The sequence below is a fragment of the Lepidochelys kempii genome, chromosome 7 (assembly GCF_965140285.1).
Source record: "Lepidochelys kempii isolate rLepKem1 chromosome 7, rLepKem1.hap1, whole genome shotgun sequence".
NCBI lineage: Eukaryota > Metazoa > Chordata > Testudines > Cheloniidae > Lepidochelys > Lepidochelys kempii.
The window spans coordinates 47,204,379-47,220,092 of NC_136386.1; the positions used below are offsets into that span (position 1 = coordinate 47,204,379).

The 15,714-nt window shown below is 48.1% G+C and overlaps 1 long non-coding RNA gene across 1 annotated transcript in view; it reads left to right on the plus strand.

The window, feature by feature from the left end:
- Positions 1-15,714, plus strand: part of LOC140914535 (uncharacterized) — a 77,907-nt gene that overhangs the window by 53,585 nt on the left and 8,608 nt on the right. Inside the window, exon 3 of the long non-coding RNA XR_012159891.1 lies at positions 4,594-4,693. This is a non-coding gene — a long non-coding RNA (uncharacterized LOC140914535). The remainder of the gene's footprint in view (positions 1-4,593; positions 4,694-15,714) is intronic.

Here is a 15,714-nt window from a genome sequence, read left to right on the forward strand (position 1 = left end):
TGGGCATACAACTAGAAACGTTAAGCTAGAGATAGTTTCATGCTTAGAGAAATGCCCAGTTATTTCCATGCTTCTATTTAGGGCCTTGATCCTGCAGGTTCCATGGACAGACCCTTGCCTCCATGTAGAGTCCCACTGAAGTCAGTGGGGCTTCATGAAGATGCAGGGATCCACCGACACAGATCAGATCGCAGGGATGTAGCACCTAAGTGTACAGGAATGTCTTTTGCAACTACATGCTACTGCATTGTAACCAATGAATGAACATGTGCTATCAATTATTAAAGGGAATTTTTTGGAGTCCTGAGCTGACTACACCATGCCATTTATAACTACAGCTGCATGGGCATCCTGATACCCACAGAGGGAACATGGACTCATGGAAACTAGAAGCTTCAAGCTGTTCTACGTACCACATGTTGGAACAACAGGAGATTATTCTGTGATGGGTTGGATCACAGAAACCCTCTTGGAGGCTGCCAACTGATGTGCCAAGACTACTTCTGCTTCTGCTTTCCTGCCCTGTGAGCTTAGGACTTCAGTGCCCTGCCTGGTTTGAGCCAGACCTGCTAGCCTGCTGCAAACCCAGACCAAGGTCTGAACCACGTCCCCTAACAGCTGTAGGCTTAACTGAAAGCAGCTTACAAAAGTGTTCCTGTCTTTAACACTCAGATGCCCAACTCCTAGTGGGGTCCAAACCCTAAATAAGTCCATTTTACCCTGTATAAAGCTTATACAGGGTAAACTCACAAATTGTTCGCCCTCTATAACACTGATAGAGAGGTATGCACAGCTGTTTGCCCCCCCCCCCGGTATTAATACAAACTCTGGGTTATTTAATAAGTAAAAAGTGATTTTATTAAATACAGAAAGTAGGATTTAAGTGGTTCCAAGTAGTAACAGACAGAACAAAGTGAATTACCAAGCAAAATAAAATAAAACACGCAAGTCTAAGTCTAGTACAGTAATAAAACTGAATACAGATAAAATCTCACCCTCAGAGATGTTTCAATAAGTTTCTTTCACAGACTGGACGCCTTCCTAGTCTGGGCACAATCCTTTCCCCTGGTGCAGCCCTTGTTCCAAATCAGGTGGTAGCTACAGGATTCCTCATGATGGCTCCACTTTGGTCTGTTCCACCCACTTATATCTTTTGCATAAGGTGGGAATCCTTTGTCCCTCTGGGTTCCCACCCCTCCTTCTCAATGGAAAAACACCAGGTTGAAGATGGATTCCAGTTCAGGTGACATGATCACACGTCCCTGTAAGACTTCATTACCCACTTGCCAGCCCACAGGTATACAGGAAGCCTTACAAGTAAAACAGAGCCATCTACAGTCACTTGTCCTGGTTAATGGGAGCCATCAAGATTCCAAGCCACCATTAATGGCCCACACTTTGCATAACTACAGTAGGACCTCAGAGTTATATTTCATATTTCTAGTTTCAGATACAAGAGTGATACATTTATACAAATAGGATGAGCACACTCAGGAGATTATAAGCTTTGTAATGATACCTTACAAGAGACCTTTTGCATGAAGCATATTCCAGTTACATTATATTCACACTCATTAGCATATTTTTATAAAATCATATGGAGTGCAACATATTCTATGTTTGTAAAACTCAACTGCCGGAGCAGATTTACCATTAAACAAACAGTTCAGTGGCACACGGCTCCCAACGACAGGGGGGCCCCCAAAATGCGACAGCACAGCAGGACTCAGGCAGGCAGGCTGCCTGCATGCCGTAGCTGGTGGCCCCGCACCGCGCCCAGAAGACACAGGCTGCTGGTATGTTTCTGTGCGCCTCTGGTGGGGGGAGAGGGGGAGGCAGCTCGAGACACTGCCCCCACCCCAGGCAGCGCACGGAGACTCGGTGATCCCCCTCCCCTCAAGGGGCGAGCAGAGACATGCCAGCAGCAAGGCTAAGGTGGCTCCCTGCCCACTTTGCCTCCCTCCCTCTGTGCCGCGCCACTCCTGGAAGCAGCCAGCATGTCCCTGCAGCCCTCGGGGTGTGTGTGTGTGTCTCCGCGTGTTGCCCCCGTCCTGGGTGCCGAGTCCGCAGCTCCCATGGGCTGGGAACTGGGATTGCCACTTGGACTGTATGGCCATGCAAAGGAGTAAGAGGGAGTAGAAATGCATCCCACCCTTACACCAGGAGTTTGGGTATGCAAGGGTCTGCCATGCTCTCTGCCCCAGGCAGCACAGGGAAAAGAGAGTAGTTTACAGCTGGTACAGGCCACTTCCAGCTTCTCCGAGATCAGCAGGAAGTGGGTCTGCAGGTGTCTTGGACATTCTGTCCCTTTTCGAATCTCTGAACACTCACTACTTAAATCAAACCTTGACACTGCTTCATCTGTTTAGCACGAGGCTGACTGGCACTGACCTGTCCCGTGCACGAGGGATAGTCACCCTGGTGAAGGTATGCAGGAAGGGCTTGACGTTGCAGAGACCTCTGTTCCTCTCCACTCAGCCATATGCAGACTCACCCTACTCAGACAGGCTGAGTGTTGGGAAGATTGTTTGAGCGGTTGAGAATCGGGGAGTGGCTTCAGACCAGCGTAGAGCTGAGTCCCCATTGAGCTCTGTAGACCAGGGGTGGCCAGCCTGAGCCTGAGAAGGAGCCAGAATTTAGCAATGTACATTGCCAAAGAGCCACAGTAATGTCAGCAGCCCCCCATCCTCTACCCCCTCCAGCCCCAGCACCTCCCGCCCACCGCAGCCCCACCAATCAGTGCCTCCACCTCCCACCCGCTACAATCAGCTGTTTTGCAGTGTGCAGGAGGCTCTGGTGGGGAGGGGGTAGGAGCAGGGACACGGCAGGCTCGGGGGAAGGGACAGGGGCATCAGGGGAAGGGGTGGAGTGGTGTCAGGACCTGGGGCAGAGCAGGGGGTTGAGCAGTGAGCACCTGACAGCACATTGGAAAGTTGGCATCTTTAACTCCAGCCTCGGAGTCAGTGCCTATGCAAGGAGCAGCATATTAACCTCTGAAGAGCCGCATGCGGCTCCGGAGCCACAGGCTGGCCACCTCTGCTGTAGAGTGGTGGCTGGAGGTGGCCTCTGTTTTCCACACTTGAGTTAGATTAAATCACTCTCTCAACTAAACCATTTTGATAACAGAAAACTCCACCGAAGTCTTAAACAAACCAGTAAAATTTTAGAAAGGTTCTTGTGAACTGTTTTTTCCATCAGATTCTAGTGGGGACCCTTGCCAAGTTCCCTGCAGAATGTACCTTCCTCAAGTTTGCTGATGGTGCCCATTAGTGGCTTCCTCAAGAGAAGACATGCAACCTACTACTGCTACAGGGAATCTCCCGAGCTCAAGTGGGAGAGATCTGTGAGTTTTGAGCAGGACAGCCAGGCTTCTAGTCTTAACTAACAATATGTGAATGTGCAATTTATCTAGCAGCCGTGTTTATTATCAGCAGCACATGGCTTCTTTATACTCCAGGCTCTCTCCTGGGCACTTATATTTCTAATGTATCTTCCAGAGATGAAGCAAGGGCCACAGAGTGTTCACCACAAGCCTTTTATGATCTCCAACCATACTGGGCAAGCGTGTTAGCAAAAGTTACCCATGTGAAATAGACAACTATGCTGATAATTTAAGTGTCCTAAATAGGCTTCACAGTCAGCACTCCACTGAGATGAATGGAGGCAGTTATAAGAGCTATGGTTTTAGGCTATCTGTTGGCAGACAATACCACCCCACTCCACACCCCCACCCCCAGCAGCGGTAAGGCCTAGCAATTAGAACTAGTCAGAAATTTTCTCTTGAAGTTCTCTTTCTAGTGGAGATGAGTAACTTTAACAAAATGGAAAATTTCACACCCAGAAAAGGTTGGTTTGGATTGAATTTTGGGGTTTTTTTTCAAATCAACAAAACTCTGGCTTATAACAAAACACTGAAATCAGCTTTCTGTTGCCAAGTTTCAATTTTTGCTTGCTGAAAAACGTTTCGTTTTTCATCGAAACACTGAAAAAAAATCTCAAAGGAAGTTTTGACAAAAAGGAAAAAAGTTAACAAGGCCGGGGGGGGAGGGAGAATGACTTCATTTCTCAATCAACTCTACTAGAAATTCTTTTTAACAATAAACAAGGGCTTAAATTCTGTACAAACTAAGAGGCGGATGGGTGGGAACAGGCCGGGCACTGCCGCGTAAATCTTATTGCTTCTTGCTGGAATTATGCACTAATTCCAGGAGTGCAGCATAAATACTGTTGCTTTTTGTAGAAGCTGCATCAGACTGATCAGAGCAGTAGTGCACGGAGAGACTGGGCTGCGCCTAGAGGACACGCTGGTTCCTAGACAGGTGGCTGGCTGGCCTAATGGGAGCCAAACTCCCTGATGGCATAAATGAGTGTCAGTCTATTGGCCTCAATGGCATTGCACCGGCTAATGCCAACGGCGATTTGTCCCCATGCCTCTAGCCCTGCAGGGCTGACGCAGATGCCTTCTTGTGTTTAGTAGACTAGCATTTCACAGGCAGGGAGCGGGAGGGCTCCGTTTTATTGGAGGGATTCAGAAGCCAAGAGAGGTCTTGCACAGCGTGGCAGTTCTGAACCAAATTATTTTCTTCCGTGCAGACCCTGCATCTCAGCAGTTGTTCCACGCGACCCCCTCAGAATGCGGCTGCTCATCTCTGTTCACCTGGCTGCTCAGCCTGCAGAGAGACACAAACCCAAGGTAGGGATCCTACTGCTTATCATTTTCCAAGACTAAAAGACCAACCCACAGCTGGTGCTTATTGGCACAGCTCCAGAATCTGGCCCATAGATTTTAAGGGGCACAAAACCTAGTGCTTTCTCCTCCCTACTGGCTTTGGGGTTGGAGAGCAGAGTCCTAGCATTGTTGAAATGCTTTAAAAGACTATAGCCCTTCCCGTTCAACATTGCTTGGGTTAATTTCAGAGTCATCAAGCCAAGCATCGAATGACAAATACATTGAGGATGACTAGAAGTGTGGGATCCCCAGAGCTTTCCCGGGGGGGAGGGGGGGGCTTGATTCCTTCAGTCCCACTTTGCATCGCTGACACCAGGAGCACCCTGCTGGGAAGTATCACTCATGTGAGAGCACAGAAATGTTCACAGAGCATAGCGATGGGCATGGTATGGACAGACAGACATAACAACCCTAGTCACCACCACGAGATATTCACGCAAGGATGGTGTGTCTCAACACTGAGCTTTGGGAAAGGCAGCTTTTAAGGCATAAGTTCATGCTGCAAAAACATTTAGCTAAGGGAGCACGGGCCAGATTTTTAAAGGTGTGTAGGTGCCTAACATGGGAACTAGGCACCTAAGTACCTTTGGGGAGCTGGGCCCTGTGTTGAATATTTTCAAACTTGGGTGTCACAGCTCACACCAGTGCCAACAGCCGCTGGGGATGCTCAGCAACCAGGCTACAGCTATCCTTCGAGCACTACAGCCGCACAGCTACAGTGCCACTGCTCTACGCCTGCAGCGCAGCTGTTTCCTACATCAGTGCAACGGGGTTTTCCACAGATATCGTTAATCCTTCTCCCCCCGCAAGAGGCAGTAGCTAAGTCGACAGAAGAGTTCTTCCATTAACCTAGCTTCGCCTACTTGAGAGGCAGGGGCGGTGGGTATAATAGGCCAGGGGAGGCTAAGCCTCCCCCGACCCAGGCTGTGGCCCTGCCCACACTCTGCCCTGAGGTCAAGCCCTTGCACCCCTCTCTCCCAAAACTGGCAGGGGCTCAGCTCAGGCCAGCGGCCTGGAGTTTGGGCATGGCTGGCTGGCGGCTCAGGCTGGCCGGCAGCCTGGGGCTCAGGGCAGCAGGGACAGGTGGGTCGGCCTGGGCTCCTCCGGCCACGAGAGGGGGGAAGAGCAGGGCCTCAGGCAGAAGGGCTGGGGGGCTAGCCTTCCTGAAGGGGGGTTCACGCACCATCCATTCTGAGGGGTTAGGTTAATCTAACCATGGTGCTCAGGGCACAACATTTTTCACTGCCCTGAGTGACATAAGCAGGTCAATCTAATTTTTAAGTGCAGACCAGGTCTTATTCAGACACTTTAGACACCCAGATTTGAACATTTATTCCTATATAATTCCTTGAAAATCTGTGTAACACCTGGATGCCGCTGGTGCCTACATATCAAAGTAAGCACGGCCTTAAAGAAAAACTCCAGTCTATGAAAGTTTCTAGTACCCTCCTGGAGAAGGGAAGAGTAGGTTGAACTCAGGTTTAACAGGTGCTGTAAAGATCCAGCGAATGTGGAGTGAGGTTTGTTCATAGCACAATTATTCTTTTTAAACTCATTTCTCTTGAGTGAGGTTTGTTCATAGCAGATTTAAAAAAAAAAAAAGCAACCCTCATTCCTCTTGAGTGACGTTCTCTCGTTAGTCATTTGGAACATCTGTGGAATAGCAATGCACCCAAGTTATCAGCTATTCTGTCTCACTGTCTGATTTTGAAACCTTGGTGACAGTGGAAGCTAAAGAAAGACATGGTTTTAATGAGGGCAGAGGTGACAGCACTTATAAGACTACGGAAATCTCTATCTTCTTCCCAGCGAGAAAGGCTGTGTCATTAACATGCAACAGCAGCCCTGGCACTTTCACTCTGTTATGCACAGGAACTAGATCCCACGTATTTATACAGCCCTATGGGTAGGCTGGGCCTGATTCTGAGCTAGGTGACAAAGTGTAACAGCAGGAACAACTCCACTGCAGTAAGCGCAGAGATGCCTGCATAGAAGTGCTGTGAGAGCAGACTCAGGCCTGTGCTCATGCCACCTCGAGTACTTCTTACCCACATGTTCTTAGAAATAACATGGCAACAATTGATCTTGGATATTACTGGGGAACCTAGGCTAATACAGTGAGGCTCATTGTCCCCCTCTAGTGGCTGGGTCACATATAACATGTTCGTGTACTGCTGCTGCTCCTGTATTTGATGCTGCAGAGGCATGTGCTTTTAGATCCAGAGGTCCTGGCTTCAGTCCCTGCAAGTGACCTAACCTAGGATGTCACGGCAGGTGGTACCAAGAGCCGCACGGTGTTAGAATGCGTAACAAGGTGATTTTGAATGCTAGAGCCTTGAGAAAGGTTTAAAGCAGGGCCTTCAAGAAAACAATACACTTGATCTAAGATGGGGATGGATAAACCACCAGTTTCCTTTTCCCTAGGGCTGGAGCAAATTGCAAGTTGCAATACCGCCTACGTCTCCCCCAATTCCACATCTCCCCCTATGAGCAGTTTAGAACAAAAAACATCTTTATTTGAAAATTTTCAATTGAAAAATATCAGTTTTGCCGCGGGAAGTTTAGAACCTACTTGAAACAAAATTTTCGTTTCCGATTGACATTTCAGACAGAAACAAAAATTTCTCATTTCATCTTCACGTGTTTCATTTCACTGTTTTCTTAAAATCAACATTTCACCTTAAAATGCCATTTTCTATATGGAAGTTTTTTTACACCGCAAACCTGTGATGTAACAACATTTCGAAATGGAGATGAACATTTCTGCTTCATTTTGAAATGTCAATTTAAAAATGAAATTTTGTGTTTCAGAATTTCCCATGAGAAAATGTTTGTGTCAGAACTGACATTTTGCTTCAAAACAGTTTGGTTTCAACAAAGTTGTGTTGTACTTTCTGCATGAAGAATTCTGACCAGCTCTAAACTATAATTTCTCCCTGCCTTTTCAGGAGGCCTTTAACAAGCTGTTACCCCTTAGAGGCCACGTCTTGACCCAAACCAATCTCTACTAGGCAGTTTCCCTTCCCTTATCCTACTTAAGGAGTTTAACCCATTCACTGTGCACTCTAGCACTGGGTACAAAACCCCCATCACAACTCTTCCAATGCAGTTCCTGCCCTAGACATGATCTGTCTGTCTGCCCTAGACATGATCTGATTTGGAATCTGCAAAACTCCAAGGACCGAGCAAATGACCTAGTGATGTACCTACAGTAACACCATTGTTATCAATATTCATATAACTACCAGCTGTGCACTATCTCCAGTGTAATAATAATGATCAAACAGTTATATAGCGCCACAATGGACTTTTCAATATTCCACAGGTTGACTGTTCAAACTATACAGGAAACACTTCACCCACCTCTGAAATGCATCCACTACCTGTAGATAAATATGACAGCAATATGAGTTAATAATACAGTCAGGTTTTGAAGTTCTCTTCTCCTCTCTTCATTCTATTTTCCCTTCTGGTTTAAAGCCCCCTCCCCATTTTTCTCCTAGTACAACAGCTTGAGCTGCTTTTAGACATTGGTTTAGCCTCTAGTTATCATCTTTGTATGTTTTAGAATAATTACAAATCATGATTCACACAATTATTGAGAATGATTGTTTCAAAATATAGCCCAAATGGTATTTTTAAGTGATTCATAAATGCACCTTTTCTCATAATGCCTCGAACAACAATTCCTTAATTGCCTATGCATATACTTTAAGTAATTTTAAAAATAGCCAAGGAATTAACATAATACATCATATGCCACATTTGCAGCCTCCTAAGCTACTTTGTATGTTCCTTCCTCCCTATCTATTTGGTTCTTTTCCCCTCCCCTATTTTGTCTATATATTGTCACTTAGGACAAAATTGCTATTGACTTCAGTGGAAGATTGCTCTTTTGGGATAGGGACCTGTCTCATATGTGAGAAGTGCCTAGCACATATCAGGAACTAGCTACCTAATAATTATTGTATCAATAAGCAATTGAATCAAAACATAAAAATGTTTAAGAAACTGGCAACAAAATCAGACCTTGTGTTTCTTTTCATTTCATTAGACTAATCAATAGGTTACATGAAGAAGAGGTGTGGTGTATTGTACTATCTGAGCCACAGAAAGTCTGTAGATGCTGCTTGGTGTCCAGCCCTTGGCAAATTGTAATTTTTCATTGAAAAGTTGAATCCTGAACATTTTTGGTGAAAACCCAAAATGTTGTGATTTTGGAAATGTTGCTATGGCGTCTCCTGGGAGTTGTAGTTCAGGTGCCTAGCTCACTCTTTTATCTCTATAGGCTGGGATCCCCTACTGGACTACATCTACCATGATGCACCATGGTCTCCCTCCTTGGAGAGGGTAGCAATGTATTATGGGAGTCCCTGGCTATGCTGCACCATGGAAAATGTAGTCAGGAGGGGGAAAATCAGGATATTTTTTGATCAGTCCCAATATCTGTTAACGTCCACCTATTGGTGGCACTTGAAATTCTTTCTGATTTGCACGCAGCAAATAGAGGGCAATGTGGTCATACATATGGAGAGTCTGAGCAGCTCCTGCTCTGCATCTTTGGTAGCCATTTACACCTGTGCAAAGTGAATGCAAAACCTCCAGCTGAAATCAGCGGGCAAGGACCCCAATCATCCAGAACAGAAATTGTTCATTACAACCTGTTCTCTTCTAATGTAGCCAGCAAGTGAGATTTCCAGGAAACTTAGCTACCTGGAAATGGCCAGCCGCCACACTTTTTTGGGAGAGGGGGCAAATGGAAGACGGTTTAGGTTGAAGTCCAAATTTCAAATCAGAGTAATTTTGAAGTGACCTGTAACTCTCAGCATTTGATGGATTTTCCTCTCAAACGCTACAGAAACAGTCTCTTCTGCCTGCAGAGTAAACCTGGCAATTTTCCAATCAAACCAGTTTTCCAAGCCAAAGTTATAGTAGGGCTTTCTGCTCAAAGCTGATTGTAACACGATGGAGTGGCAACTGCACAATAAATACTTCTCTCTTCCATGGTGTTTTGTGGGCATAGGTCTCTAATCGCTTTACAAATGAGGGCAAGTATTATTATTCTCATTTTACAGATGAGGTATAGAAGGTAGGTCTCCTGACCCCCATCAAGTGTCTTAGCCATTGGGCAACAAGCCAGATGGTTTCATCAACCCTTTAACTTCTCAGTTCCATCAGCAAATCTCCATGGACAGTATATAATATCAGTGTCAGGAGTGAATGTGTCAGGCACCAATTAGCCATACGTTGTTACACTTCAGGAACCAAGCCATTTCTGAAAGCATGGGACGGAAGGCACTGAGAGGCAACTCCTATGGCCAGCAACCAGCCTGAGAAGCTCAGTAAGACACAGGGCAGATGCCTAGGAGCCTGGGGCAGGTAGCAATGCCCCAACACGATCCATGCATCCGATGAAGTGAGCTGTAGCTCACGAAAGCTTATGCTCAAGTAAATTGGTTAGTCTCTAAGGTGCCACAAGTCCTCCTTTTCTTTTTGCGAATACAGACTAACACGGCTGCTACTCTGAAACAATCCATGCAGTGGCTTCAGAGCCATTCCGTGGAGGCTACTGCAGCCCAAGAGCGGAAATAGTCTACGCAAGCCCCTCACCTGGCATAGGACCGGAGACTCCACATAGTGCAGGATCCCCCAGACCCATCTGTCCTCCAGCCTCCACCCATCCTCTGACATGCAAGATCCACTGCAGCACCAGGCTCCATCCTGCACTGCTCCCCCAAATTCTGCCCCTCCTCCAGGCACACTGCTTCCACTGCAAAGGGGCCTTTGCAGCTGTGGAGGCAGAGGCAGGGTTTGCCCCTGAGTGCAGGGTGATTGGTCTTAAAAGGATTTGGAATGACATTGCAGTCTATTTAAGAACAGGAAATGTAGCTAGCTGGAACAGCCCAGTGGTCCATCTAGGCTGGTGTCCTGCCAATGCCAGATGCTACAGAGCAAGGCAGAATGCCCCAGTAAAGTAATTAATCTTGCAATGTTGTACCAGGGTGGGAGGGGTCACTCTCTGACCCACTTATGTCCCGGAGCCTGGGGATTGATACCTTTCTCTAACTAGAGTCACTGCGGATGCTAGTCTCTGCCCTGTAAGCATCAAATCCTGCCTTTTGAAACACATGTTAGATCCTCAGCTAGTGTATCTGGATACTGGCTTCAATGGAGATACACCAAAGCACAGCAGCTGAGGATCTGGCCATTAAAATGAGTTTCCATTTGGAAAAGTGACGGTTCAAACAGCATCATAGGGGTCCGTGTTTATTGCCTCTCGCTCTCACAGATTCATTTCATGATTACAAAGATGGTTCTCCTTCAAACTCAGCCTGGGAGCAGAGTGGCAGGGTAGGCTGCTTTTGGCTCACACATCGTCACCAGTAATGAGGAGTGAACAGGCCGAGCTCCACCTGTGCAAACCCATTCTGGTGCTTTGAAGGCAAAATCTGACTGGCAAAATATTTAGCCTAAGCTAGAAGCAAGCCAGAATAGCAGCAGTGTCCAAGCTTAGAAGCAAGCCAGCTCGATTTTCAGATTCCGGGTTACAGGCCAGATGCCTCAAGGGCTGAGTTTGAAAGCTATAGGACTCCCTATTGTCCTTCCTTGGTGCAGAGAGGGTGCAGAACCCTCCCATTCCAAGTTAGCCAGTGTTTCATACCCACTTTGCTCTGGTGTAAATGACCACAAAAGATGCAGGGCAGCAGAGGATCAGACTCCCCGTTGCTTCCAGATGTGGGCAGCAGTGTAGATGCATCTAGGCCTGGCGTGCTGCGCATATTCAGTAACACAGTTTTCAGGACACCATCCCCTCTCCCCCGATGCCTGTGTGGTTGCTTCATATTATGTTTATTATGTAAAAAGCAAAGGACACAACAGGACCATAGCTGGCCACCATCAGTATCATAACGCAGGTGATTGCTTCTGTCTGGGCACAGGACTGGCTGGCTGATGCAGGCTGGCATGGCTTGGGGCTGGAACTTGCAGCTAACTGCCGTGTTCTCAGTGGTGCCTTGTTGGGCCCTTCTCCCATCCTGCCCATGGGCAGTAGATGATACCGTGATTACGGAGTTGTGTAAATCCTGGAATCCTGTCACTCCCCCGCTGGGCTCACGCAGGCTGGATCTGGGACCAGAACTGCCCTGGTGCCCTTGCCACACACAAGGGCCCTCACGTATGGCAGGATTCCTGGAACCCTGACTCCAGGAAAGGGCATGTCACAAAGAGGGAGAATGAAGACATGGGTGCATTGGGAAGGAGAGGAGCTGCCACACAGCTGGCATCAAATCAAAGGGGATATTCCTGAGGTCCTACCAGCATGAATCTAGCTCCGCCATATCATGGCCCAGCTACAGCTGTCCCTTCAGGGTCAACTCCCAGCCACAGAGCCTTAGAGGGATCTGTCGAATAACATGATCTGGCTGAGAGCTTGGGGCTCCCATGGGCTCTCCTCCCACAGCCCTGGGTTGGTGATGCTTTGACATAGAAGTGGGGCTGTTTCCTGGCCTGGGATGTGTCCCAGGGTCCTCCTGCCCCTGTGTCCCACACTCCACTTCAGGCAGTTCAGCACTGTGTGGCCTCCCTGTAAAAAGGAGAGCCTGAACATGGCATGATGCTGACTCACCCTGGCTGCAGGCGACTTGTGCAGCTGCCACCCCGGCCTTCGATTCCCACCGCTCACACCAGTTTCAGAAAGGGCGGGGGAGCCGCAGGTCTCACTGGGGCAGGGAAGGGCCCAAAGGTGCTGCTCCAGATCCCGCCTCCCAAGGCAGCAGTGAGGTAGGTGGGGAAGAGAGGAGGTTGGCTGCCCCAAATCCTTACCAGGCTGAGTTTCCCACCAGTGAGACTGGCCGAGGAAGGGCAGCGGCAGAGGGAGAGTGGGGGCAGAATGGGCTCCTGCAGAGCCCCCATCCCTCGGTGCCATGTTGGGGACCATGCCAGAAAGGGCAAGGTGTGCCAGACAGCACTTAGGAAAGGTAGAGGCAGCAGGTGAGGGCTGGGAGAAGAGGGTCAGTCAGACAATTGAAAATCGTTTCCATCTCTCAGGTCTTAGCATTCCCGGGCCAGGCAGGTCTCCCACATCTGGGCTGTCCTTATTCATAACCCCTGAGAAGAGCTTGGGGATTTCAGATTCACACCAGAGAACAGATATTCTATCCCCAGATTAGCCCCACCCCCACCGCAGGGCATTGTGGGGTGGGAATCCAGGCCTCAGTCCCCTCTCCTTCCTGTCCTGCTGCTAGAACAGGTGCCCAGAGAGCAAGTCCCCCGCTTCCGCTTCCACTGCCAGATCAGCCAGTGACTTGGCTCCAGGTCCAGCCTTGCTGCCAGAGTGGGAGACCAAAGCATCCCCTGGGTTGCAGCTCAGCAGGGCCCCAAGGCCAACCAGTCACAGCTGCCAGCCCAAGCAGGTGATAACCTCTCTCCCATCTGCACATGGGAGGGCCACATGCCACGGCTCCAGCGCACAGACACTGGAGCTGGGTGGCCAACTGCTTTTCAGTCCCAGTGCGATTTGCTAAGTGCCTGCAGGTTCTGGAAAAACAGTGTCAAGCACTATTCTGTGCGTGTAAAACCCCCGGGCTTCAGGCCCCTTCGGATCTGAAGCCTGCACCTGAGCAGCTAACTCTTTGATGCCTCTTTGAAATGGAAAGGCTGTGATGGAGGCGCCTCTCGAAAGAGAAGCTAGCAAGGCTGGGCTTTTTCCCTCCCGCTCTTTCATTAAATATCTGTTTTTCCTGCTCCGTTTCCATAGCGGGCTTCATAAGGAAGCAGAAAAACATTTTCTTTGCTAAATAGCAGCTTCTCTCTTTCAAGAGCAGCCTCAGCCTGAGCAGGGTCATCATCTCCACAGACATCAAAGGCGCAGCCAGTTGGCTTGAAATGAGACCAGTGGCCCGCGTCTTCAAGTTCCCACAGCAAGCAGCGGCTTAGAGACAGTCTGTGTAATTACAGCGAAGTCCCCAAGCTGCTGACGGTAGAAAGGGCTGCTGTGTCAAAACCGGCGCCTTCCTCCTCAGCAGCTCTGCAGCCCGTAGGCATTAGGGTCAGAGCAGCTCAGTGCTAGCCACAGAAGGTAGAGCTCCCAGCTCAGGGAGACAGATTTGCACCAGCAGGGTTCCAGCTAGTGTGCTAAAAATAGTGGACGAGTCAGCTGGAGTTCTCAAGCCCACCAAGGCATCCGAGCTGGAGTTGCAGCCCAAGCCGCAATGTCCACACCGTGATTTTTAGCGCACTAGCTGGAGCCCAGTGGGCAGAGGCTGGAAAGCTTGCTTCCCGCTGCATTCGAGATATGCCTAGCCCTGTAGCCTTGCAACGTGGCGCAGCTGAGAAGGGGCCAGCCAGCTGAGTTCTCTTCTGCCTCATGAATCATCAGCTAAATCCTGGCCTTGCTGCACCTTATGCTTTGGGAGGGCTCCACATCCAGATTCACACCCAGCCTCATTTAAATGCCTCCTGAAAACCAGCCTGTGCTCTGATTATGTTGCTCAGGCTGGGGACCACCTATGGCTGTCAGGACCACTACTACAATTGCAACAGGAATCACAGAGCACCTGTCCCTGCAGTCACCCTGTCCTCTTGCCCACCTGCATCTACCCACTGAATATTATCTAAGCCCTAGATTACTACACTCAAGGGCAGGGACTGGCTCTGCATTATTTGTGCAATAGGGTCCTGATCCCTGGCTGGGCTGGTTAAAGTTCTGCTGTAATAATAATAAAACACATGCCATGCTGATTGTTCTAGGAGACATTCGAACACTACAGGGATGGATGCCAGTACAAGAGAGCGTAGACAGATGAGCTAGTCGTGAATTTGTGGTGAAAATGTTTTTCAATGGAAAATGCATTTTCTGCAAAGTCTTTCCTGGGAAAACTTTGATTTTCACCAACATTTTTTAATTTGCAATCAGGAAAATTGAAATGAGTGGTTTTGTGAAGCTGAAACATTTCCCTTTTTCAAACCAAATCGGAAGGTTTCATTTCAGGTCAATTTGACACTATGATGGGTCCCCCTGAGCTGCCACAGCACCTCGGAGAGTTATACTTTGGGTGCCCATGATGCATCATGGTTTCTCCTCTAGCTGAAGCACGGCATAATGAGAGTCCTGTGACACCAGTGCATCATGGGAAATGTAGTCCAACTGGGGAGCCCAGCACATAGAGGCTAACAGAGGCATTTGACATATAACTCCCATGAGGCTACCCCGTATTTCAGACACAGGTCAATGTTGAATGGATCCGGAATGAAACATTTTGATTCAGGAATGTCAAAATGGTTTTGATTGGGGAAAAAACCTGATATTTTGACTTTTCATCCCTGTATTCAGGATGGAAACTAATGTCAAACTCTCAGAACTGGCCTCTGGGATAGCAATTCCGATTTTCTCTCAGCTTTAATAGACTGATGAATTGTAGATTTTGGTGGCAACAGACAGCTTTTGAAGGGGACAGTGGTGAGGGACACATGGGAAAAAGCATCTGGTAGATCCCATGAGATCCTTGGGGCATAGGCCAAACTTCTGTTCATTCTATTGGGTGAGGGCAAGAAAGGGGCAATCTAACCCAAGGAAATTATAGCCATTCCTTGCTCAGTAGATGCATATTTCATCATAGTTGAGCCCTTTAGCAATAGAAATAAGGAGTTGCTGCTTTATTTACTCCCGTTACCCTACAAAGCCAGCCCAGGTAGAATGGAAGAGGGAGTTAGAATTTAGTGCTGCTCATGCATCATCCATAGAGTTGGTTACAAAGTTCTGGGCAGTGACCCCTGTGCAAACCCATCAATGGTAATAGGGGTACGTAGGTGTCACCAAGGGCTGAAATTTGGTTGCAGTGGGGTGACTGAGTGCATCATGGGTGATTACTAGAGCTGGTCAGGAACTGATTTTTCTTCTTGGGGAAGGGAGGAAAAAAACAAAACAAAAAATGGTTTTCCCATTGTCATCCCATTTTTTCTTTGAAATTGTGTGTGCTTTACCCATA